The sequence below is a fragment of the Pteropus medius genome, unplaced genomic scaffold (assembly GCF_902729225.1).
Source record: "Pteropus medius unplaced genomic scaffold, Ma_sr-lr_union100, whole genome shotgun sequence".
Classification (NCBI taxonomy): domain Eukaryota; kingdom Metazoa; phylum Chordata; class Mammalia; order Chiroptera; family Pteropodidae; genus Pteropus; species Pteropus medius.
In genome coordinates, this window is record NW_024350921.1 from 1,151,547 (window position 1) to 1,176,700 (window position 25,154).

The 25,154-nt window shown below is 34.4% G+C and overlaps 1 pseudogene; it reads left to right on the forward strand.

Annotated features, from left to right (window-relative positions):
- Positions 1–12,802: 12,802 nt before the first annotated feature.
- On the forward strand, positions 12,803–12,921 carry LOC120584483 (uncharacterized; annotated as a pseudogene).
- Positions 12,922–25,154: the final 12,233 nt, after the last annotated feature.

Genomic DNA, 25,154 nt, shown 5'->3' on the forward strand with positions numbered 1-25,154 from the left:
AACGAGCACGAGTTTCTCTGAAACTTAGATATCTCATATAAAGGAGAATAAGGAAACCAAGAAACAATAAATATGACTCAGAAAGAGTGGTAAAAAAACATAGTCAATGTAGCAATCCATCCCTCAGATGAAAGTATATAGTTGAATACAGGGCAGGGAAGTGTTTGTTAAAAGAGGGTGGGAAAAAAAATGAGAAGGGTGTTTTTGATTTTAATGTGATGTTTAGAGGACATGTGCCTCAGTATTTTGCAAACAGTATGATTAAATACGCCCTTTGTACATGGACAGTAAATGCACATGCACATGTACAGTAAATGGACAGTAAATTTGGATAAAATTTTATGAAAGCTTCCTCAGATACATGTATCTTATGGCTGCTGGGGCTTATTGTGAAGTGGTGAGCCAAGTAGGAAATGTAACAAGAATTGCCAAGATCAAACGTGGGTAAAAAAATGTGCCAAGAAAGAAGGTATTGAAGTGTTTGTTTTGTGGAAGCAGGTATAAACTAGGGTTTGAGTGGGGCTCTAAGCCTGATACCTGCATTTTTATGTCGGCTTTTACATCCATGGTGTTGGCTGAGCAACCTTCATTTACTTTTCTCAAAGATGATCACGAGGGGCATGTAAGTTGTTGGAAAAATAAAAGATACAGTTCTTGGAAGGCATTTATGATATTGCTTGTCAAGTGCAGCATCTTGACACATGTTAATTGCCATGATTATTTCTAAATAAAATATGACCTTTTTCAAACTTCCTGTGGACTTTCAACAATACTGATGGCTAGTACATTGTTATTTTTTTTTCAAGTATTCTTTGACCTAAACTGGAGTGTAACAGGCCCCTTTTGTCCAGGAGAATTATAGTATTATTTTTACTGAAAGATATGATACACTTAGGTTGGGCAGGGGTCTTCTGTTGAACAAACTCTGAAAACCCAGGCTTTTCTTGGCTCCTTACTGCCCAGCCCATGTAAAGACTCTATTGCTTTCCATTAAAACATATTTTCACATGTCCAAGTGTCCTGTTCTCACAGTTTGGATGGGACTTCCATAACTCTGTAGCTTTGAATTTCTAAGTCCAGCCTTATGGATTCCACACCGACTTACTTGTTCTTGAATAGGCAAATCAAAAATCATTAACTACGTATGTGTGGTTCCACTACCTGGTCTCACTTCACTGCTGCATCAAATCATTGTCTATCTCTATTGCCAACATCATTGTCTTGATTTCTGCACAGGAAATCTTAATTATAGTAAATCTTGACATCTGAAAATGTAATTCTTCAAAAAATTTTTTCCAAGATAGCTGTGGCTATCCTTGGCCTTTTGCATTTCCATATAACTTATAGGATAAGCTTGTAATTTCTATAAAAAATTCTTACTGGAACTTGATTAGTATTATGATAAATCTATCTCATTTTGATGTGAAATTTCATCTTAAAAACAGTGAGTCCTCTAATTAATGAATACATATATTTCTCTATTATTTAAGTCTTCTTTAATTAGTAGTATCACATGTCCTTTAATGTAGACATTTGCATATCTTTCATTAACTTTATTACTCAGTATTTTGCTATGAAGTGTACTTTTAACTTACTACATTTTGATTTTACTTTCCAGTTATTTGTTGTTAGCATATACAAGTACAATTGAATTCAAAATTGTCTGAATTCTATGGCCTCGCTAAATTGATATGTTAGTTCTAGGATTTGTTGTATGTGTGGGTATATTAAGATTTTCTATGTACATAATCACATTATCTTCAAATTAAAGATAAGTTTGCTTCTTTCCAAAATTTATAGTGTTTATTATTTCTTCTTATCATGTTTCAATATTGAAAAGATGTAGAGAGAGAAGGAATGGTTATTAATTAACCATTAATTATGAAGTTGTATGAAGTCTTTTTTTATACACATCGGTTATCAAGTAGCATAAGGTCTCTTATTTCTAGTTTAATAATTTTTATTATGCATAGAAGTTGAATTATATGTCAAATATGTTATTGGCAACTAATAAAATAATCATTATATTTCTTCTTTATTTTGTTAACTTGGTAAATTATATTGATTAACTTTAAAATGTTGAACCATACTTGCATTCCTGGAAAAATCTACTTGTTCACATCATATTTTCTTAATATATTGCTGGATCCTACTTGAAAATATGTTGTAGAAGATTGATCCATCTATGTTATATATATGTGTGTATGTGTATGTGTTCTATATATATATATTTATGAATTATATTGATCAGTCTTTTTCTTTTCTTATGGTGACCTTAACTGATCTTGGTATTATGATTATACTGGCTTTATAAAGTGAGTTGATATGTGTTTCTTATTCTATTTTCCGAAAGTATTTGTGCAGGTTTGGTGTTTTTTCTTCCTGAAATGTTTGTAAAACAATTATGATTTATAATTATGATTATACTGACTATTATGATTATACTGGTTTCATAAAGTGAGATGATATGTGTTTCCTATTTTATTTTCCGAAAATGTTTATGTAGGTTTGGTGTTTTTTCTTCCTGAAATGTTTGTAAAATATGTAAAATCATCTGATTTATTTATGGTAAGATTTTAAAATGGTGAATTCAATTTCTTTAACAGATATAGGGCCATTTAAATATTTATTTCCTTTTGAATCACTTTTAGTAATTTGTGTTTTCAATAAATTTTTCCAGTTCATCTAAATAGTCAAGTTTATTATCCTGAGGCTATAATTATTATTACCTATTGTGCTTTTATAAGCTTTAGAATCTTTATTTATTTATTTTTAAAATTTTATTTATTTATTTTTATGGTGACATTTATGGTTAATGAAATTCAGTAAGTTTCAGCTGTATACTTTAACAGTAAGGTATATATATATATTTACACTGTATGTTCACCTCCCATAGTTAGATTTCTTTTTGTCACCACATATCCTATTGACTCCTTTTATCCCATCTACCTTTCCCCTCCTCTCTTCTTCCTACCCTCAAAGAATCTTTACTCTTTAGTAATTTTTGTTTTCCTTCTTTGGGGTTGATGAATCTTTCTAAAGATGTTTTAGTTTTTTAAAAAATCTTTTTAAAGAACCACCTTTGAATTTGTTGATTTTCTTTATTGTGGGTCTGTTTTCCATTTCACATCATTTTTTCTCTTACTGCTACTATTTCCTTTCTTCTCTTTGCTTTAGGTTTAGTTTGCTTTTTCTGTGTCTGGAGGTGAAAGCTCAGATCATTTATTCTTTAATACAATCATTTAATGTTATAATTTTTCCTCTAAGTACTATTTTAGCTGAATCTCACAAAAATTCCTCTATCATTCAGTTCAAAATATTGTTTGATTTCCTGTGTAATTCCCTTTTGAACCATATGTGACTTCATAATGTATTGCTTAATTTTCAAATATTGGGGGTTTTCTAGATAGTTTGTTATTATTGATATTATCTGAAGTTTACTGAGGTCATAGAACATACTCTAGATTATTTCAATATTTTGAAATACAGTGAGGCTCTTTTTGAGGTCCAGTATATGATCAGTCTAAATGACATATCCATGATCACTCAATCTTTGAAGCTAAGCAGGTTTGGGCCTGGTTAGTACTTGGATGAGAGACCACCTAGGAAGACCAGGTGCTATAGGCATAAATAATAAACAATAAAAAATGAAAATAATATATATTCTGTACTTGTTGAACATCTTGCTTTATAATTTGTCAATAGATCAAGTTTGATAGTGTTCAAATTTTTTAATATTATTATAATGTTTTTGTATTCATATTCTATCAGTTACTGAATGAGGGATGTTAAAATCTTAAATTATAAGTATGAATTTTTGTATTTCTTGATTTATAACTATTTTCACTTCATTTATTTTGCAGAATGTTATGGATGCATACACATTAAAAATTATTATGTTTTCTTAAAGAATTGACTTTTGGATAGAAGAAGGATTACTTGATCATTTGTCTGGTCTCGGTTCTGCAGTGTTATTTCCTATAGGCCTTGCTGCTCTGAGCTACAACTACTTTTGAAAAACTTGATATTGATGGGAATACACTTAGGGGATGTATTCAATCAAAATTTTTGAGCATAAATTATTATTCACTCTACTTTTAAAATTTCATGAGAATCTTTGGAAACATGAAGGAGAGAGAGATGTCCCCAGATCTCTCCCCTTGAAACAGCAATAGGCTGAACAACTAAAACTCAACAAAAAACACTCAAGCTACTCACCAGCACGTCTGAGCGTGGGATCTGCGCAAAAGAGCTACCACAGGTCAGAACCCTGGGTGTTAGGTGCTGGACTGGGAGGAATAAAGAAGCTACCTCTCGCTGCCACTGGAACTCCCTGCAGGAGGAGGGAGAAGGGAGAAGGTGTGGCGACTTCCCTGCCTGGGAAAGCTGTGATCTCCTTGCGGCCAGTGGCAGGGCCCAGTCATCAGGGCAGAAGGCAGAGAAGTGGTATCGCAGAAAAACAGCAGTTGATTTATACTGGCTGCGGTTGAAAAACTGAGGCTGAGTAGCAGGCCCCAACTTCCAACCCAGAGGACCCCTTCGATCATATCCTTAGAACCAATCACCATGGAGCCCCAGGGAAATCTGAGCAAACACTATCGAAACTGTTGCTAACACTGACAGGGACTGAAACTGAGGGTAGCGAGAGTGGTTAAATTTCTATCTGAAAATAAAAAGGCATTTTTAAGGTTTTATATAAAGCAGGAATCCAAGAGGCTTAGACACCACCTACTGGAAATCAAAAGAAAAGCACCTTTTTTTGCAGCAGCCTAAAGAGAGATCTTTATATAATAAATCTTATTTCTGGAAAAAAAGCAGAATACATTTCCATTAATGCCTAGGCAGAGAACAATCAAAGTGACAAGGCATCTCTGAAAGAAAGAAAAAAATCTTCAGAAAATAAACTTACAGACATAGAAATATGCAATTTAAATGACATAATTCAGGATGATACTTCTGAAAAAACTCAATGAGTTCTGAAATGAGTCATATCAATAATTTCAGGAATTGAAAAAACAGCTAGATGAGCAGAGCAAGGAGAATGAAACCCTCAAAAAGAACCAAATAGAACTTCTGGAGATGAAGAACACACTGCAAGAGTTGAAAAATGAAATAGCAAACTTGAGAAATAGAATCAACCAAATGGAGGAAAGGATCAGTGATATTGAAGACAGAAATCTAGAAATAAATCAGAAGGAAGAAGAGAGAAACTGAAGAATGAAAAATAATGAAAAAAGAATTCAAGAACTAGCTGATACCATAAGGAGAGGAAACATAAGAAAAATGGGCATTACCAAAGGCAAGGAAAAGGAGCAGGGACTAGAAAGCATTTTCAGACAAATAGTGGATGAGAATTTCCCAAATCTAAGGAATGAGCTGGAGCTTGGAATTCAAGAAGTCAACAGAACACCCAATTATGTCAACCCAAAAAGGCCTTCACCAAGACACATTGTATTAAAATTATCAAAAATCAACGACAAAGACAGAATTCTCAGGGTAGCCAGAGAGAAGGAAATGGTAACTTATAAAGGAAAACCCATCACATTATCCTCGTAATTCTCAGTGCAAACCTTACAAGCCAGAAAGGAATGGAATGAAATATTTAAACTATTAAGTGAAAGGAATTACCAGCCTAGAATAATGTATCCAGTTAAGCTCTCCTGTAGATATGAAGGAGAAATTAAGACCTTTCCAGACATACAAAAAATGAGGAAATTCTCCACGACGAGGCCTGCACTACAGGAAATACTGAAAGAGGTCAGCTTACCTAAAACAAAATGACAAAAAAACACCCAAAGAAAACAAACCATAATTAGGACTAAAGTGACTATCAGACAAATAGAAGCAGAGGAGTACAACCCTTACTAAAATCAGGGCATTATAAGCTTAAATAATAAGAAGAGAATTGTTATAACAAGATAGTAATGAACGTTCAGCATACACAGGGACAAATTGAGATAACAATGACTGAAAAGGGGAGGATTCAAAGATCCAAATTCGCAAAGGGGAATGGAGATAAGGTGTGTGCAGAAGAAAATGGACGACTATCCTTTACATATTTGTAATGGTAACTACACACAGAAGATTCAGAATTGAAGTATATAACATAAAACAAAAAGAACCAGAGGCAAAACCCACAAAAGCCAACCAATACAAAGGAAACAGCATCAATTTATGATCAAAACACTTAACAAAATCGATATAGAAGGAAAGTATCTTAACATAATAAAGGCCATATATGACAAACTCTCAGCCAACATTATACTTAATGGTGAAAAACTAAAAACCTTCCCTCTAAGATCAGGAACAAGACAAGGCTGTCCACTATTGCCACTATTATTCAATATAACATTGGAGGTCCTAGCGAGTGCAATCAAACAAGAGAAAGATATAAAAGGAATCCAAACAGGAAACAAAGAAGTCAAACTGTCACTATTCGCAGATGACATGATTCTCTATATAGAAAACCCTAAAGACTCCACAAGAACACTACTAGAAACAATAAGCAAATACAGTAAAGTCTCTGGATACAAATCAATGTTCAAAAATCCATAGCATTCCTATACTCTAATAATGAAGTGTCAGAAAAAGGAGTGGAAAAATAATTCCTTTTGCAATTGCAACAAAAGAATAAAATACCTAGGAATAAATTTAAGGAAACATGTGAAAGACCTATATAATGAAAACTAAATAAAGAAATCAAAGAAGATACAAAGAAATGGAAAGATATTCCGTATTCTTGCATTAGAAGAATCAACATAGTTGAAATGACCATATTACCTAAAGCATTATACAGCTTTAATGCTATCCCCATCAAAATCCCATTGGCATTTTTTAAAGAAATGAAACAAAAAATCATCAGATTCACATAGAAGCAGAAAAGACCTCAAACTGCCAAAGCCATCCTGAGAAAAAAGAATGAGGCTGGAGGCATCACTCTGCCTGACTTCAAACTATACTACAAAGCAACACTAATCAAAATGACATGGTATTGGCAGCAAAACAGACACATGGACCAGTGGAACAGAATTGAGGGTCCAGAAGTAAATCCATAATTATACGGGCAAATACTGTTCAACAAGAAACCTGAAAACATACAGTGAAGAAAGGAAAGTCTCTTCAATAAATGGTGCTGGGAAAACTGAAAAGCCACCTGCAAAAGAATGAAACTAGACTGTTGCCTATCACCGCATACCAAAATTAACTCAGAATGGATTAAGGACTTGAATATAAGACCTGAAATAATAAAATGCATAGAAGAAAACATAGGAATTAAACTCAAGGACATTGGACTTAAAGAGGAATTTATGAATTTGACCTCAAAAGCAAGGGAAGTAAAAGCTAAAATAAATGAATGAGACTACATCAAACTAAAATGCTTCTGCTCAGCAAAGAAAACGTTAACAAGGTAAAGAGAAAACCATCCAAATGGGAAAATATATTTGCAAGCAACGCCTCCAATAAGGGCCTAATATCCAAAATATACAAAGAACTCATACGACTCAATAACAACAAAAAAACAAATGATCCAATCAAAAAAATGGGCAGAAGACCTGAACAGACACTTCTCCCTAGAGGATATACAAATGACCAACAAATATTTGAAAAGATGCTCAACATCACTAGCTATTAGGGAAATGCAAATCAAAACCACAATGAGATAGCATCTCAGACCTGTTAGAGTAGCTATAATCAACACAATAAGTAATAACAGACGTTGAAGAGGATGTGGAGAAATTGGAACCCTCATACACTGCTAGTGGGACTGCAAATTGGTACAGCCACTATGGAAAACAGCATGGACATTCCTCATAAAACTAAGAATTGATCTACCATATGATTCAGCAATCCTTCTACTGGGTATTTACGCCAAAGACTTGAAAACCCATATCCAAAAAGATAATTAATTGCACATCGATATTCATAGCAGCATTATTCACAGTGGCCAGGAAATGGAAGCAACCGAAGTGTCCTACGATAGATGATTGGCTAAAGAAGCTGTGGTACATATATATGATGGAATATTACTCAGCCATAAGAAGAGATGAAATACTTCCATTTGAGACAACATGGGTGGACCTCGAGATAAACATGCTAAGTGAAATAAACCAGACAGAAAAAGTTGAAAATCACATGATATTTCTTATATGTGGGATATAAACCTAAAAGCAAGAAATGAACAGGACAAACAAACAGAGACTAATGGACATGGACTAAAGAATAGTGGTTACTAGAAGGTAGGGAGTGGGGGGAAGGGGGAAGTAGATGAGGTAAAGAGTGTTAAATATGTGGTGACAGAAAGAAATTTAACTAAGGGAGGTGAACACACAGTATAAATATATATATACCTTACTGTTAAAGTGTATAGATGAAACTTATTAGATTTTGGTAACCAAAGTCACCATAAAAAAATTAATTAATATAATAAACAAACAAACAAACAAACAAATAAATAATAAAGGCGATGTAGGATTACAGCCAAAATAATTATTCAGCTTGTGGTTTTTGAGTCTTATGTAAAAACTTATTACTGGATAATATTCAAGTTCAAAACAAAAGTCTATTTCCTAATTTAAATAAATAACCTCCATTAATTAAGAAAAAAGAAATTAACAAATGGTAATATAAATATTTTATATTTATTTTCATATTTACTATTTCCTGCTCTCTTCATTCTTTTATATGGATTGAAGATTATATCAGGTATTAATTTCTTTTAGATTGAAGAACTTTTAGTATTTCTTGTGAATACTAAATACTTTGGGTTCCTGGAGTCAAATTTTTTAATTTTAGCTTAATTGGGGACAAATTCTTTATTTGCCTTCTTTTTGTAAGGATATTTTCATTGGACATAGAATTCTAGGTTGACATTTTGTCCTTTCAGCCCTTTAAAGACATAATTCAATTGTTTTCTCATCTCCAGTGTTTCTAATAGAAGTCAGCCGTAATTATACTGTTGTTCTATTTTTAATGTCTTTTTTCCATATCTCCTTTTAAGAATTTCTCTTTATCATTGATTTTAACCATTTTTACTATGATGTGTCTACTATGTATGTTTCTCTTTGTTTTTATGCTGCTTGAGTTTCACTGAGGTTTCTGAATTTGTATGTTGATTTTTTACCCAAATTTAAGAAACTTTAAGCCATATTCCTTCAGATATTTTTCTTGCTCTTCCTTCCGCTCCTTCTTCTGGGACTCCAGTTACACAGATATTAGACTACCTGATATTGTCTCATAGGTCACTGAGCATCTGTTAATTTTTTTCCAATTTTTTCTCTTGAAGATCAGTTTGAATAATTTTTTCCCTATTTTTAAGCATGGTGATCCTTTCTTCTATGGTGTCCTAACTCCCTTAAGTCAACCCTATAATTTTTGTCCCTGCTAATGAATTTTTCAGCTCTATAATTTCTACTTTTTTTTAATAACTTCCTTTTTCTGTTGATATTCTTCTCCTATAAATTTTTTATATATGTATAATAGCTATGTTAAAGTCCTTGTGTGCTAATTTCAATATCCGAGTCATCTATAAATCTATTTCTACTAATATTTTTTTGATTGAGAGTCCTCACTTGTGTAACAGTTGAACACTTTGGATGATATATTGGAGAGATTCTATATTTTGTTATCTCTCTCCAAATAATGTTGTATATTGTTCTGCCAGGCAATTAAATACTACTGTATCATAGTAATTTTGTGTATGGTTTGATTTTAGGCTGTGACTAAGTGAGTTAACTCAGTGTTCATTTCCCAGATTACAGAAATTTTTTATGATTAATGTTTACATTTTATCAACTTTTTCGTAGGATTTCTTCTTCTACTTTTTAATGTAGTAAATAATATTGATTTCCTATTTAAACCAACTTTGCATGTCTCTAGTAAGCCCACCTTATCATTATATATTCTTTTTAAATGTTAATAAATTTTTAATGCTAATATTTTGTTTAGGATTTTTACATCTATGTTCATCATAGATATATGATGTATATATAATTTTATCTTATTTATAGCAGGGAGCATAACAGTGGGATATATTTGTTATCACAAATATATTTTGCTTCAAGATCAAGTTGTTTTTCCATTCTCTCTTAGTGATACCAGCTTAAATCTAATTATAGCTCAAGGTTCAGTTGAACTATTATATCTTTTTCATGAATTTGGTCTCTAATTCTTCTATTCAAAATGAATCATTTCATCCTCTATATAATGTTTAATTTTGTTATGCCTTTTCTATATCATAAAACTTCCTATCTAATATGCTCAGGATGTTTGAATATTTCTTCCACAAGACTGTGGTCCTCTTGAAGGAGACATCTTTGTTTATCATCATCTCTATCACCATGTCTGCAACAGAACAGGCACTCAGCATGTGTTTGTTGAACTACTTTGTTCCTTGTTTTGAATGCTTTTTATCCTGATGTGCTGATTCTTCATTGCCTGAACTTATTTTCTTTCTCTGTGTAGAATCCGTGGCCCCCTTTTACTTTTCTCTATGTATTTGGAATTAAATAATGATAATAATGATGATGAGAATACTAATGTAACCTGCACAAAGCCAAAATGGCTGCTTCTGTCCTTAAAACTCATCCCACTACAAACTTGGAGTCAAAGATACAATAGTTCAGGAGTAAAACAAAGAACTGAAAAACAATTTAGTTTTTTACTTTTCTCTTGCAAAAAGGCCAAATATGAAGAATATTCAAAGACAAATGTCTCAAACCACTTTAAAAATCAATTTCATATCTCTCTTACTCTTAGAACCTGCCACAGTGTGCTGGTACCTGAAGTCATTCTTTTAGTCAAGGTTTCCAGTCACCATGCAAGATCTAGATTCTTTTTTCATGCCTTTTCTCTTTTCACATCTAATCTTTCTTCTCTACAACAAGTGATCTGTTTCTTTGTAAGTTTTTCCACTTAGACGTTATGTAATCTGCATGCCCAGGAACCAACTGGATAAGACTGGTATAGCTGAGGGAGGCTCAAATGCCATTAGTCAAGGACAAAGTTTTCCTCAGCAGGTAGGTCGAGCAAAGAAACTATGAAACTTTTGTTTTATTTATTTTTTTTTGTCCCTCTCACACCAAAAAATTAGCAGCCACCTATTAATATTTAACAAACTTTACATGTTTGCACATATATGATTCTCATAATAACTCTAAGAACTTAGCCAGGTAATGAATGGTCTCTGGTAGTCTTATGGACTTAAAAAAAAAAAAAACTATGGTGAACACAAGATTAGAATTAAAATAATACTAATTTAAAAATATATGTAAGTAAATACAGCAGAATTTTGATTCCTTCTTTAATATAACACTGATTATATATCTTTTGAAGTATCAAATGTCACATTAACAAAATAAGACTTTATTTTGAAATTCTCCTTTTCCTGGTGTCTGAGCATGTGACAAGCCTCCTTATTTGGCTATACATCTCTGTCTGTGTGGTAGGTTTGTTTCCATTTAACAAATAAATAAACTAAATATCAGAGCAATTATCACTTGCCCAAGGTCACACAGTTGGTAAGTGGCAGAACAAGGATTGAAACCCAGGTAATTCAGTCATTTGAAATAAAACTCACGGGTGTTTTACTTTTGCTAGAATTTTGCTTGGTTGTTTGGTTGATTGGTATCATTCCCTTCCATTTTATACTACAAGTATCTGGAACTCATCTTACCACTGAGTTCTACCCTATCTTTGTACATCTCTCAAATTCTACTTTTCTGATTATACAAGCAATAAATTTTTGTCCCCAGTGGACACTTCCCATTATCTCCCTGGATTTTTCAGAAATTAGCAAATCCTTACTGTAAAACCAAACAATGGGTTCTTTTGGTTTTTTTTCCCCCCTTGGGCTTTATTTTAACATGCCCCCCTACATTTATTTCTGGCAATACCAAAGATTATAGGGGGGAAATTGAAGGCTGAAATGGCCAGTTAAGGTAACATGAAAAACTTCATGTTCAGCTCTAAGTAAAGGAGTTCTCTTGTTTATTGGCAATGCATTCCAACGAGTCAGCCTCAAATAGTGCTCTAGGCAGCCTCTCAACACTGTTTTCAACTTGACCTCAGTGTTAGCAGAATGACTGAAAATTGTGATCATGTACTCATGCGAAGTCATGCGAGGAGACTCAATTTTCAAGCATGTATCATTTAATATTAGTAAGAGAGAGGAAGTATTCAAGCAGGTCTCATTTAATGTCAGTAAGAGAGAGGCAGTATTTGAAAAAGAAGGAAGGATTCCATCCGGTCCAAAGGTCTTCAGAGTTAAATAAATATTATATATCTTAAGAACCAAAGAAATGTACAATCTAATTAACCTTCTGCATTATGGTGCAATTTCTAGGGGGTCTTTCACAAATAATTAGTTCCTGTATAATTAATTTTATCTTTAGGACTACCTGATTATTTCCTTTGAGTTTTGGAGTTATTAATCCAGAACCACCAACTGGGTCAGGCATAACTTATTAGGGTCAGAAACAAAGAACAGTCATATTTTGCCTGAAATCCTTTAACTCTAAAAAACTCACCAAGTTGAGAAGTTACCTCCTAAAATTACATAGAAAATAAATTCCCAAATTTCGTGGAATGCCATAATTGTTTCCTTAATGGATAAATATCTTTCAATAGTGGGAAGACTTCAAACTAAATACAGAAAATCTTTGTAAGATCTAATCTGTGGTATTAATATCTTTGAATTAAGGAATCTGTGCATAATTGGTACTTCGTGTATCCATATTGTTTGAGATTTTTAAACTGATAGAGACAATAGATTAGCCTTATAATTCTAATATAAAATGAACATCTAGTCTACGGCCATACCACTCTGAACAAGCCTGATCCGGTGTGATCTCAGAAGCTAAGCAGGGTTGGGCCTGGTTAGTACTTGGATGGGAGACTACCTAGGAAGACATGGTGCCATAGGCGTGAAAAATAAAAAATAAGGGATTATAAGCTGATAAGGTCCTTGCAATCTGTGAGGTCAACCAAGTTTTGCCTTGCTTAAAAAAAAAAAATGAATACCTAAGCGATCAAAACAGTCCCATAATTTTTAAGTAGACATTAGTAAGATTACAACTAACAATGGACAGTTTAAGGGAATTTAAATTTCTCAATAATTATAGGTTCAATTCATCAAATATAGACTGACCTTAAAAGTTTAGAGAAATAACTGAGCCTTTGAATTTGAAATTGGTAAGTTTAGTAAATTTATTATTAACTTTTGAAAAAAAAAAGTAAATCTCGGAACAGCTTTTCCATGTACATACAATACCACCCTTTGGGGCACACAAATGCATATATTCCATGTGAACTAATCTCTTGATAAGCCTTCTGCTTGTTTGATTTTCCATTTGGCTCTTCTTCTAATCCTTCTAAAAATCCTTCAGGCTTGGTTGGGGATGGCAGTGTGAGAAGTGAGGACAGAATCACACAGTGACACCTGAAGAATTCCAGGTGGGTAAACCCTGTCAGATTGTCAGTGGGGAGAGAATCAGAGAACCCTTCGGGAGTCTTCAGACTCTCGACTACAAGTTGGAGAGCACCAAGTTTTAGCCTCAGTCCACGCTGTACCCTTCCACCACGGAGTTCCAGTTCACAATGTGTGCTCTTGTTATCTTCAATGATAAAAAATCAAGACCTAGAGTGTATTTCACTCTGAGAGCCAGTGTGAAGACTTGCTTCTGAGATTATTTTTTGTTAGACCTTCTTGTTGGGGTTTTGTCTTTCCCTATGGGTGAATTCCCTGGCACAATGGCTCGCTCCCTTCTCCATGCGGATGCTTTAGCTGGCAAAAGAACTGAGGGTGAAATTTGATATTGGCTTTATGGGTGAGGTTCCTGTTTGTTCAAAGCCACCTCCTATCTTTCCCCTCTGAAGCTACCAAAGAAAGCTCTGAAAATCCTGGAGTGACCCTTAATTATGGCAGCTCAGGGAGGAGTTAGAGAGTCACTAAAATAGAACGCTTTTCTTTTTCTGTAGGGCAAATATAGTGTGGCTGAAAAGATTTTATGGACTAATCAGTATTCTCTGGTTTGATTTATTATCTGGATAAAGTGAAACAATCTTTCCTCTGTTCTTTTTAGATAAGGGGCCAGATTTTGACCACGTGATTCTATTAGTTCCACTAGCTATGCTTCTGATAACACTGGCCATCATCTTCAAATGACTGTTCCTTTCCACATGGGGAAAGACATGGTAAAACGACAGGACAGGACCGGTCCCTGGGAGATGAAGGGTCAAGGTCTTTTGAAGTTGTTGCTGTGCATGGCTCTCCCTGTTCCAGGCCTCGCCCTGTTCCCCTCCCCCATACTTTATCAAAATACATTCTTAGGAAATTCAGAATAAGCATCTTAGATGTTGCTATGTTATACTTCTCAGAGCCCTAGTATTCGAGCCTCATTTGAGAAAAACATGTTTCAGGCATTGAAGTGGTTGAAAAGGGTTTTTGAGAGAAAGAGACTTCTCTCCTAATTTAAGAGCAGCTTTCTGAAAAGAAATGTGATGTGCTCAGATTTGTGTACAAATCCAAATCCAAACAAAATCATTCTGCACCAGTGTCTTAGCTGAACTTGAGGCAACCATTTTAAGTCCAATCTATTGAAATAAAAACTCGAAAGCACTTATAAGTGTATCTTTAAGCTTAGCAGGAAAGAAGATAAAAATTTGCCATGCAATTTAAAATTTTGTCGGAGGTCTTAAATTAGAGGCACTTGGACAAATACAAAGGTTTAAAAGGTCATTTTCTGAATCTTTGGAAATACTGAATGTTTTCTTGAGAGCAAGGATAATCACTTATAAAATAACACTTTCTTGTTAACCAACCTTTTTATCTGCACAAGTCTCAAACTTTCTTGTGCATAAGATTCACCTGAGGAAGTTGTTCAAAGCACAGATTTCTGCACACCCTCCTTCCCTTTTCCTCCCAAATGATCCAATTCCATTCTGTTCTGGGTCCCAGGAATCTGCATTTTGGTAAATATACAAAAAATCTGATCTTGGGTAAACCAGAGGGTTTTATTTAACCTGCAGGACTATTTAGCTAATTCTGATCTGAACGCTCACTCTGTTTCTCGGCCTTGTTTGTGCTAAGCTCCCTAGTCCTTCTTTCTCCCCTTGCCTGCTCTGCTTCTTCCCCAGGGAACTAAACTCTTGTGCACTGAACATTGAATCCATGTTGTGACTTAGGCCCTCTAGATGAGTACTGGTGTCACTGGAAACAAATTCTCACTTGCAGCTTCGTTTCTCTCAGAATAAGTTTTCTATCCTTGAGAAAATGACCAACCTAGAAGTATGGGTCTTGTTCAGATACTTAAAAAAAAAAAAAGAGCAAATCTGGAAAAGAAACTATAAATTTAGATGGTACCAAAGGTTTTATATGAGGCAGAATAAATAGATGAGCCTAAAATTCTCTGGTTAAATCATATTCCCCAGTAAGACCATATTCTCAGAAAATTAGAACCATTTGGTACCATGGAGATCATGGAGTGCTGGCCTTTCATTTCAGAGTACTGAAAACCATGTGAATAAGAGCAAAATATCTGGTCTTTTCTCCTGAAGAAAAAAAACCTATCACAGCTTGGTGGATGTAGTTTTGGAAGGTAGATAAATATATATATATATATATATATATATATATATATATATATATATATATATATATATATATATATATATATATGTATGTATATTTATGTGTGTATATGTATATATCTCTCTCAAATTATGGATCACATATAGACAACTTATTAGCAAATAAATCATATTAAAACATTCTTGAGACATTTATGCATGTTGAATTTATGAAGAAATAATTAAGAAAAATTAAACATGTTGAAACTAATCTCTAACATTTGAGAAAAGACTGGCCTCATCTCTCCCAAAGGAATTTTTTTAACTTTGTTTTTTAATCACTGCTTTGTTAAAACCAGATATTTCTTCTTCAATCAATAGATAAAATGAAACCTCAGCTTCACCTGTAAAGTAACATGCGTGATATAACAAGGAGCATGGTGTGTAACTCTCTGGAGCGTCCAATGGAGTTGGGAGATAATATATATCTGTGAACAGAAAATAACCCAACATAGCACAGCCAATAGAATTCTCTGTGGTTGGGGAGAGGGGCTAACATCACGAGAACCAGAATAAACTAATTAGTCTCCAGCAATAAAAATCAGGATCTAGAACCACACTTTATAACAGCTTTATGACTCACTTTCTTTATCTATAATATAGAGATGATGATGACTGTGGTAATATCTGCTTCATAAGATTATGCTAAGATTTGACTAATGCATATAAAATGTATGACATCCAGTATAAAAGCTTAATAAATAATAAGGTCTTTATTATCATTGTACCCTTCCTCTTGTTTTCCACCATTCCAGACTTTCTTTTAACCTGGATAAGTCTTGTTCATTTCTCAAAACCCTGCTCAAATCACATCTCCCTCAGGAAGCTGGCCCTGATCTCTCGATTTGGTCTTGAATGCATTATTGTCAGCATTGATCAGTCTTTGGTCTCCTCCACTAGTCTCTATGCTCTTTGCAGAGAGCAGGACTTAATTGACTGTGTCCCCAGGGCCTAAAATCCTGCTCAACATAAAGTAGGTATCAAGCAAATGTACCTCTATTTAAGGAAATGGCTTTTCTTAAATAGGGAAGGTAGAATTTTATACTAAATCTCAAAGTCCAGGTAGAATCTTAAAGGACAGAAATTGAAGGGAAATAATGTCTAATTAATGGAAAACTATTGATTTATGTGCATCTTCAAATAAATTTTAATCTCCTTGTCCTGCCGGTCCTTATTTTTCTGTTGGAAATTTACTTACAGGAGTGCAATTTTTGTTTGAGTGTTGATGTCCAGATTGTTGCTCTTTCCCTAACTAATTTAAAGGGGCCTGACAGAATTTCCACTTCATAAGGTTATTGTTATTATTAAACTAATTATAAATATTTGGAAGCATAGTCACCCAATAGTAGTGCACCTAATATAAATGAATAGCACTTACATTACTCTAACACTTCTTTTCTGTCTTATGTTTGGAATATGAGCCCCATGAATGCAGAGACTGTGTCTTTCTCACCATGATACTGTACATCTGGAAGTGTCTGGTCAGAATTACTGCTCAATAGATATTAGCTGATTGAACAAATAAGTGAATGACTGGGTAAGAGGGTATGGATATTTTTTCTCAACAAAATGCTTTTTTTCACTTTTCCAACATGCCTTCTGCATACATGTGTTTCTCCCTTTGATTGGTCTGCATTCTACAGCTGGTCAAACTACTTTACACATATTTCTGCCTGTTGATGTTGTCCTCTAAATTTCATTTAGAATGCTCCCTCTTTCATTCTAAAGCCTCGCTAAATCCCTCAATATAAGTTATTGTCTCTCCATCTTAAGTCCCATAAAAATTATTACCTATATGTAGCAAAGATTAGATGCTATTTGAATTTTTCTCATTCTTATCCAGATCTTAAGTAACTCGCCTTTCTACATTGAGCTCTTTATCTATATTGCTTCAGATATTATTTTTAAATTATAAAACTAATGGTTTTAGTGTATTCAAAATATCTTAGTAATACATTATATATAGATGCAATTGCTTACATGATGCTTTGTTAGACATCTAGGTTCATTTATTTTCCAAATATTTTTATTTGTGGATATTTAAATAAATGTATACCTTGCTCTATTTTCTAATTTTAATTTTAAGAAAAGGTATTACTTTTTGTGGATTTCCTCTATATTTACAAATGGTTCTATAATTTTTAATAGTTATTTTTCTCTCATAGTATTTAACCATATTACAAAAAGATTACATTATTATATATATATATTATATTAATATCACCTGGTTACTATTACTTAGGGTATGAATTAAATAAAACTCTTACAAGTATTGTCAAATTATTTTTCCAACATTTCCTCCCACTTTATGTGGTCATTTCCAGCAATGGACAGATGTCCCGGTTCCATTTATATCTTCGCAAGCACTACACGCTATAATTTGTAAAATAACTTAATAGAGGAAACGAACATCATTATTGCCCTGATTTTAGATCTTTCATTCTAAAGTTGAACAACTTTCTATTTGCTTACACATTTTTATTTGCTTTTCACATACTTTGTCCATCATATAGTAGACATATTTTAGCAATTTTTAGGCACTAAAAATAACTACATAAACAAAAACTCATAAACATAGACAATAGTTTAGCGGTTACCAGAGGGGAAGGGGGGAGAGAAGGTAGAAAAGGATAAAATGGGTCAAATATGTGGTGACGGAAGGAGATTTGACTTCGAGTGGCGAACACACAATGCAATATGCAGATGATGTATTATAGAATTGTACACTTGAAACCTACATAATTTTATTAACCAATGTCACTCCAAAAAACATGCAGTTAATGTTCACATAGCTTGAAGCTCACTGCAATGAAAGAGTGGTCATTTCACTCAAGAAATGAGTGATAAAAATCAAGCCATGTATCTATACTCATTGCGGTGAAAACCAATGACTTCGCTGGCGACTGAGGGCTCTCTAACCATCAGCACCTGTTATCAGTTGTAAACCAGGGGCAGGTGAGGGAGAGGTAGTTTCTGTTTTAGGCCAAACCGAGAGAAGGACGGCCACTTATCTGGGGAACACAAAGCTAATCACGCTCTGCCCCTTTCCCTATTCCACCTTTGTTTGCTTATTTAACCAGGCAAAAGTACTTAACCACACAGAAAAAAAAAACAGTTTCTACTGTACTGACATAAGACTCACTTCATGTGACCCACAGGTAATTGTTGGCAGCCTTCAAAAGGGCATCAGCTCACAACTTCACCACTTCCTCAGAACTAATGGCAGCAGCAGCCCTGCTTTCAGCCATGCAAATTCTTTTTAGAACCAAATAACCCTCCATTTGTCAAGCAGTTTCTGTGAAATAGACTTTTTTTAAATCATTTATAAAATTTCATTTTTAGCTTTGGACAATAACCCAACTTGACGATCACAACTGGAGATATGTTAGGGCAGTAGCTCCTAATCTTGGCTACACGTTGGACTCTTGCGGGAACTTTAAAAGATACCAATGGCTGCCTCCCGGTCCCCACTCCCGGTAAGGTTTTGATGTAACTGGCCTAGGATGAGGCCGAGGCATGGGGTTTTTAAAAAGACTCTCAACCAAATTTGAGAATACTTCAGCATTCTAGGGGAGGATAACAAATAGAATTTGACTGTTACGTGCTTGCTGTAGGACTTTCATTCATAAAAGAAGGATAATAACATTAATTTATTTCTCAAAGGAAGAGATTTATGAGGATTTTTTGCCTGTTTATTTGCTTATTTGGAAAAATGCCCATGAGGTATTCTGAAATATACAAAAGATTGAAATGATGTAAGTTAATAATTTTTTAAAGTAGTTCTTCATGGTTGAGACTTTGCATAAACACTGTTAAACACAATTCTTACCATATGTAAATAGAACATTGATGGGTTTTGCCAATGATCTGGCCCATATTCGTTGTTCTAATACATTTAATTGTATCCTCTTTTTCTACTTCTCCACTTTTCAGTGCTGTCCAGACCTCCGCCCTCATATACTTCTTTATCCCTTGTGTTTGATACCGTCCAATACATGGTTGTTGACTGACTGACTGCATTTTTCTATTGTTTTGCTGGCTGGATAGAATGTCATCAGTAGTAGTGCCACAGTGACCTCTCTTGATGAAACCAGAAAGTACAATGACAGAAACTCCAGAAAGGACTTCTTTTGATGATAGTCAAGTTGAAATTGAAATGTGAGCTATTCCCAATCTCAGCTAGAATGGAAGAGGAAATGGTATCAAATGTGAATGAGTTTAGGGCATATGGAAGAAAAAAATTCATTGTTAGTCTTTTTCTGTAAGCAGCCCAGCCCAGCATTTTTCTTAGCAGTTTACCTGATTCTTTCTCTCCCTGATCATCTATCAGAGACAAATGCTTAAAATCACTCTTCTAAATGATCTGACTAGCTTTTCATCATTCAAAGAATTAAATATTTCATATTGTGCATTGATTTTTTTTCACAAGGAGCCACCCAGGCATTCTAAATAAAGTAGTTTAAAAACTCCACACCGCATTTTAGAAGAAAAAGTCACAGTGCTTTAGAGTAGTTTTTCAAAACTGTTCTTACTTTTAATTCATATTTGTTATTGTTTGTGCACTGATGCTTGGAGCTGTCTATCCACCTCTCCTCTCCCCACCCCCACAGACTCCTACTGGTTGGTATAAAACTTGGAGGGAAGAGAAAATGGAAGAGACTGCCTTTGATGACGTGGTCAATGACTTAAGAAATTAAATGCAGAAAACTCAATCCTATGAAAGAAGTAAAAATGGAATACTATCACCAAATCATAAATACTTATGCTACAGGAGGTCAGCCAGCTGAGAGTTAACTTGGAGCGCCTAGCTGTCAACTAAGCCTCCCAGTTTCAACCTTTGCACCAACAGAATCAGTTAACTTTCTGCCTAATTAACTCGACGTTCAGATGGGACTACACATAAAGCATCCCATATGGACAGTGGTCCTATTTCCCTATCTAACAAGGAGGTATAAAATTGATTATCTACATACTGATAACTTAAAGGTTAAAGGGAAAAAAGCACAGAAGGCAGAGCATTTATTTGAATAAAAATGCTACATTTATACAAATTGAACAAAATAATGATTTTAGAGGTCATAACAAAGGAAAGAGTATACAATAAGCCAGGTAGCGATTAAGACATTATCTTTCCTGAATGAAGAATGAAAACGCACCAATCCCTACCCCACCGCCGTGTTTCAGGCTGCAGCCATGGGGCCTTCAAAGTGGGGCCTGTGCTTGCAGATCTCTGAATAGCAATGGATAAGCCTCTAGCTGCAAAAACCATCTTAGATGGAATTCAAAACAAAGCACTCTGTATCGTGCTATCAAACTATTTTTGTAAGACTGCAGGTTTAGCCTATTTATTGTTCTTCACACACCCTGTGCCCAAGACTTTTGAAGAGTGCTAAAAGATACAAAACCCAAGAAGAAGATAATAAAGTAGAAGTAAAGAAGAAAGGAAACCAAAGATGGGGAGAAAATGGAGCCAGAAAAGAGGCTAAAAATATGCATCAGCACAGCATATGTGTGCTCTCTTACACATGTGTGGGCCACAGTGTGCCTCTCCGCCTTCCAGTGGCCGAGATGAAGAGGGTAGCCTGATCAAGTCCTCCTGTGCAGACTCTCCAGGATGAAAGCCAAATGAATTTCACAGAAGACAACCAACTCTTCCTGATATTAAGACCAGAAGAAAAAAAACTTTACACTTCTTCATCTCTTTGTGAAAAAGAAACTACATAATAAACAATGTCCTCAACAATATCTTAATGTAACGTTTCATGGGACTTTTCCGTTAATTACTCCTCTGGATGGAGTGTCCAGTTTAATTTGAATCTCAGAGGAGCAAGGGAGACACACTCCCACAAAACAGTTATCCATTGTTTAACTATGATTTCCATTGCATTGGGCACCCTGTGTATTTATTTGCAAAACCTGGCAATTCTGGGAGAAGGCCTCATACAGAAATGCAAAGCCCTACATCTGTGCATGTTTATAAAACTGATCAAAATTTATGACAGCATGCAGAGAACAGCAGGGGGCAAGTCAGTACTATAGTTTAGTGATCTCGAGTATCCAGGGGGAAAATATTCACCAAACTCAAAAATTAAAACATTTGATGAGAAAGTCCTTTTTTTGGGTCTTGAAGACTAGAGAAGTTTTAATTTTAAATGCATGTAAATCACTATATCAGCCAGACACGCTGCTCACCTACAGTTTGTAGAATACCAGTGTTTTCTGTTTTGGGTACCATATAAAATGATTGGACAGGGACACAGATTAATATCTTAAAATAGCACTTCCAATCAATAGAACAGAATGTGAGAAGCTAGTAAGATAGTCCAATAGCATTTTAAAGCAACAAATATTTTTTTGAAAAAGTAACTTGACAAAAATAATATTACTCACATTTTTAAAGTGTTTTTACTTCAAATGCTTTAGATCTGGCTATGTCATTTATAGTTAAGAGTTTAAAATAAAGCTCATACCAATTTTTAAACACTATTAAACTATTTAGTACCACATTTTAAACTAAATTTCGATGCTTAACAAGAAAATGCTATCACCAAAGCTATTCAATTGCCCTTTTTCTCTAGATGAATTGCTCCTATCATGTTTACTTGTGGGTATCAGGAAGACTAAATATAGCTAACTTAATTATTTAATAACTTATTCTATTAACTTTAGCTTGAAATAATTAAACATCGTGTTTCCTCGATGTGATTACTTAAACACATCATCAAAATGATGAACTCAATTTTCTCTTTTCTTACAGTTAATTCAATAAATATTCTCAAGGACAGCTTTAAATATCCAACTTCTAACATTTTGTATCTGTAATAACAAAATTTACTCCCAATACTTTAGATTTCAAAATTGGTCCTCGATTTGACAGCAAAAAATTATATGGAATTCACTAAACAAAAATTTTAAATTAAAATTCCTTGATGTTTATTAATCTGTTAAGAAATGGGTCAGTGGGAGGAGTCATTTCTTTTTGTCCATCGGTGCCAAGTCTCTTTGCAAAACTACGTGGAAATCAGTTCATCAGTATTGCAGGAAACAACACAATTTATTCTAATGGAGCTTGTGTTAAATCTTAGGTAGAAAATAGAAAAAGCTGATCCCTCAGATCAGTAGTACCTGGGACAAAAGAGGAACTAGGAATCTGATTAGGAATCTGCAAAGCTCACGGAAATTCTTGACCCACCTTGACTTGGCTGGATCTGATGTCTCCGTGACTTAACTTCTCTGATTCCCAGTTTTCAAGTTTCTCAAGTGGAGTTTCCTGTCAGTAAACACCATGTAAGTTATAAAATTTAATTTATATGACTAGTATTAAGTGCTTGTGATTATTATGGATTTTGCAATAATCTACCTTTGCTTAAACACTGACTATTCGCTTACCTACGACTACAGGTATTTCCTTCAATAAAAGATAAGACTTTGGATATTCAGCTTATGAGGAGATACAACGTAAAATTCCTTTATTTTATTTTATTTTATTTTATTTACTTGAAAAAGTAATACACTTTTATGTTTTAAAAAATCGTAAATAGGATTTACAATGAAAGGTCTCTCAATCTACAGCTGTCTCTCCAGAAGCAAAATTGATGGACAGTTTCTTGTGGATCTTTTAAGACAATGTCCAATGGTTATATAAACACACAGATGTTATATGTGCTTCCCTTCTATCCAACCTTTCGTTTGTAACATTTTTACTTTAACCAGTGGGTGTACACTGTGCATGCTGTTTTGCAACTTACTTTTTTAACACAAGAAATTTTTTGGAGATCGTTTCATATCTACAGCATTTTAAAAGCTACTTATTGTTTTATTGTTTGTAGGTAGCGTAATTTACTTGACACTGTTTCTATTGATAAACACTTAATTTAAATTGTTTCTCTTCTGTCTTCTGCTTTATAAACAATGCTGCCAAGATCATTCTTGCAAATCCATTTTGCAGGTATGTGTTAGGATAGCTATAGGTAGAGTCTTAGAAAGTCAATTGTGGGTTCAAAGAGAGTAGACAGTTTTAAGTTTTATAGAAATTACCTGATTGCCCCCTAAATAAATTAAATCAGTTTTCATGTCAACCCACAGATGGGGAGACTACTTTTCAGCACTCTTAGTCACAATACTCGCTGTGGACATTTTAATGTTTGCCAATCTTATAGGTAAAAGAATTCAGCTCCATCTTGAATTAATTTGAAATTCATTAATTATGAATGAAGTCGTAGTTAATATTTGTCAGTTTTTGGCTGACCAGCATCTGTCTCCCATAATCCTCCTTTTCAGGCACCCAAGGATGGTCCTGGGGAGGACTGCACCGTTCTGTGTCTTTGGAATAGGAGGTAAAGTCCAAATCTCTCCATGGAAACTGTGGGGTCCCATGTGGAGGAGAGTCTCTTGGATAATCAACTCTGTGATGGATGCTGATGCTTGACGGAGAAACCCCAGGGACAGGGCACTGGCTGAAGCCACAGCCCTCACAGTGGCAGCTGCTATATGTGTGTCTGGCACTCACAGTGTAACTTTGCAGTGGTTCTTGCCACACAGTGCTCCAGAGCACTGTGGCCATGGTCTAGATTGGAACATAAGCTGTATTGCTCTGAGCCCCAGATAGCTTTCCAATTCATTTACTTCCTCTTTGAGAAAAATCAATGTCTGCCTTCTGCTTTCAACAGTTCACTGCCACAATTAGAGGTATAATATTCTCTAAATAACAAATCTTTTCCAGTGCCTAAAAATGATTTGATAATTAATTGCTTTGTATGCGATTTCTCAGAAATTCATATGTAGTATTAAGGAAAGTAAATTTAAATTATAATAGAAGAATTATTAGAGTGAATCCACCTAGAGGATGGTAATATCAGCTCTCATTAAGGACTAGGGCATTTTCAACACAAATATTACATCATGGTGTAAATTGGGAAGGACACACACACACACACACACAGGAGTCCAGGGTTTAGAACATGGACCAGAGTGATGAGAACTAAAGTGCTGTTCCAAGAGTAGCAAAAATAAGAACTTGGGCATAAACATAAACACTTTCAGTTTATTAGCTAATACAGAGGATGTGACTATTATCCACAAATATGCCACTCTGGCATAAGAATTATTTTGAGCTAGAGAGGCAAATGAGGTTGTAAAAGAATTTCTATCTGACTAAAAGCAGAAACTTCTGAAAATGAGGACTGTAATAAAGTCCCTCTCCTGTAGAGATTTATGGCCACGAGGATAGAAAGTAGGCACCGAAACAGACCTGTAAACACAACCCCTGCTAAGATAGCCCTTATGTCCCCCACATATTTACCTTCCCACAGTTCGTAACCCCTTAGAAGCCTAAAAATCTTTTTTCCTTTTTCATGTAACTATCTGCTTTTCTCTTGATACTTTTAATATTCTTTCTTTGTATTTAACCTTTGGCATTTTATTTATGATGTGTCTTGGTGTGGGCCGCTTTAGATTCCTGATTTTTGGAATTCTCTGAGCTTCCTGGGGTTTTATGTCCATTTCCTTCACCAGATTAGGGAAGTTTCCCA